Source organism: Triticum dicoccoides, chromosome 6B (genome assembly GCF_002162155.2).
Source record: "Triticum dicoccoides isolate Atlit2015 ecotype Zavitan chromosome 6B, WEW_v2.0, whole genome shotgun sequence".
Classification (NCBI taxonomy): domain Eukaryota; kingdom Viridiplantae; phylum Streptophyta; class Magnoliopsida; order Poales; family Poaceae; genus Triticum; species Triticum dicoccoides.
In genome coordinates, this window is record NC_041391.1 from 723,713,566 (window position 1) to 723,715,950 (window position 2,385).

Genomic DNA, 2,385 nt, shown 5'->3' on the forward strand with positions numbered 1-2,385 from the left:
TCCGATGAACTCGCAGGTTCGCCATGGCGTCGTTCGCCGGCGTATCCGTCCTGGACGACGGCGGGCTGTGCCCAGTCACCGAGTCGCCCGTCGAAACCAGCACGGACTGCGGGTACCACCTGCTCGTGGTCCAAGACTACTCGGGTGTCAAAGACAAGACGCCCACCGGCGAGAGCGTCGCATCCCGCCCTTTCATGGTAGGAGGCCATCATTGGATCATCAGGTACTACCCCAACGGTGAAAGCCAGAGCTGCGCCGACTTCATTTCCCTCTATGTTGCCCGTCTCCACGACGACGACGACGATGACAGCAACAAGAAGCCCGTGGAAGCCAAGTTCGGTCTCAATTTCGTCGACCAAGTTGAGAGGCAGAATCCGGTCTACTTTCGTCAGGCGGAGACGTACAACTTCACCGGTTCTTCCTGGGGCCAGGACAAGTTTATCAGAAAAGACGCCCTCGAACGATCGCCGTATCTTAGGGGTAACTGTTTCACCATCCGGTGCGACATCATGGTCCTCAACAACACCAAGGATGATGCAGGTGGTGGCCGCAAGGTGCTCCTGCCTGACATTTGCCATGATTTTAACATTCTCTTCCGAACCGAGGTGGGTGCTGATGTGAAGTTCGAGGTCGCGGTGACATAATCAACACACACCGATGTGTCCTTGCAGCCCGATCTAAGGTCTTCATGGCGCAGCTCTTTGGCTCCATGAAGGAGACGTCCAGCGTCATACAGATCAAAGACATGGATGCAAAAGTGTTCGGGGCCTTGCTTCGCTTCATCTACACAGACTCATTCCCTGAGATGTTGTATGACAACGACATGGAGGTTGACGAAATGTCAGGAGTTGTGAAGCAAGAACAAGAAGAGGAAGCAGCAGAGGACAAAACGCCAGCAGTTGTGAAACAAGAGCAAGAAAAGGAAGCAGTAGAGGATGAAATGCGGCTGCAGTGGCTGCAAGACTTGTTGGTAGCGGCAGACAGGTATGACGTCCAACGGCTCAAGTTCATCTGTGAAAAGCAGTTGTCTGAACACATAAGTGTGGCCTCGGTGATGTCCACTCTCGCTCTAGCCGAGCAGCACCACTGCCAGGGATTGAAGGAGGCGTGCTTCAAGTTTATCCAAGTCCAGTCTCCCTCGTGCTTGCAAGCCGTGATGGATACCAATGGCTGGGATTATGTATTTACGACCTATCCGACGGTTTTTAAGGAGCTCGTTGCCAAGCTTGCTTCGAACCAGCGGAAGTAACACTCTGCTGTATATGTCATGTTCCTTTGTTAGATCTACTAAGTGACACTCGTATGCATATGTGGGATCCTCTAGCTAGAGAGATCATAGTCCATGTGTATTGCTTTTGCGATCTATATAATTTGCATGTATGCTGAATCAGAAAAATCTAACACATATGGGCATTTTTTCCCTTCATGGAAATGGATGGCTTGTGAATTCAGATATGAGCGCAAATTGATCTGGCATTGCAGCAGTGTGTAAGTTCCGTAGCTAGTCTTTTTATCCTCGTATATTTATCTTCATTAATTGTGTCATATATTGTTGCTCTGTGCCTTTCCTATCATGAAAACCTTTTCCTAGCAGTTGTCAAGAAGATCAATGTTGATAGGCATTTTGTGAACTACGATTTAGGGGAAGGAATTTGGAAGATAAGAGTCATAAGACAGGCCGCCAGGAATAGCAATTACGGTGACAGTACCTAGGAACCTTCTCCTGGGTGCTTAGTGTTCACCTCGGGCGGCCATTCCCATTAATTTGAGTGGAAGGTCGGCGCTCGGAATTTTGCAAAGTCCAATGTTGTAGCTGTGCCCTGTACCCAAAAGGATGACCCCATTCTGGTGTATTTTGAAACACTAGAGATGATTGCTGTCAATTTCGGCGATGAAAAGATGGGGTAAGCTTTCAGTGCACAGACAGGGGCTATGTTTTTTCTTTATATGCTAGTACAAAAATATTTTTTGTTCAAATTACATGGAGCTAGCTTTGCTCGTGTGAACACATGTATGAAATGCCAAGGTAATGCATATATCCTTATGGGTATATGTCTTTGTGTATTAGTGTCAGTTTATAACACAGTTACTCTCAGTTTATGTTCGTCGGTTGATTTTGCTCTCTAGTCTTGGACCACGAGCAGTATAATTGAATCGTCCTTGAATGTTTATATATCTGAATGTTGGATTGGAATGCAGGAGTAGCACGGCAACATTGGGGTGGGGAGCCATAGCAGTGCTGTCGTGATGCGGGTTGCGTTATCATCGTCGATCTCCATGAATGGAGTCAATTGCAAGAAACCACCAACTCTTCTTACAAGTGGGGCCAGATTGTAAGGAATTGACTTAGAAAAAAATAACACACACACACCCCTAGATCTAAAA

At 47.5% G+C, this 2,385-nt stretch overlaps 1 pseudogene; it reads left to right on the top strand.

Moving 5' to 3' along the window:
- The first annotated feature begins 23 nt into the window (after positions 1–23).
- On the top strand, positions 24–1,249 carry LOC119325902 (annotated as a pseudogene).
- Positions 1,250–2,385: the final 1,136 nt, after the last annotated feature.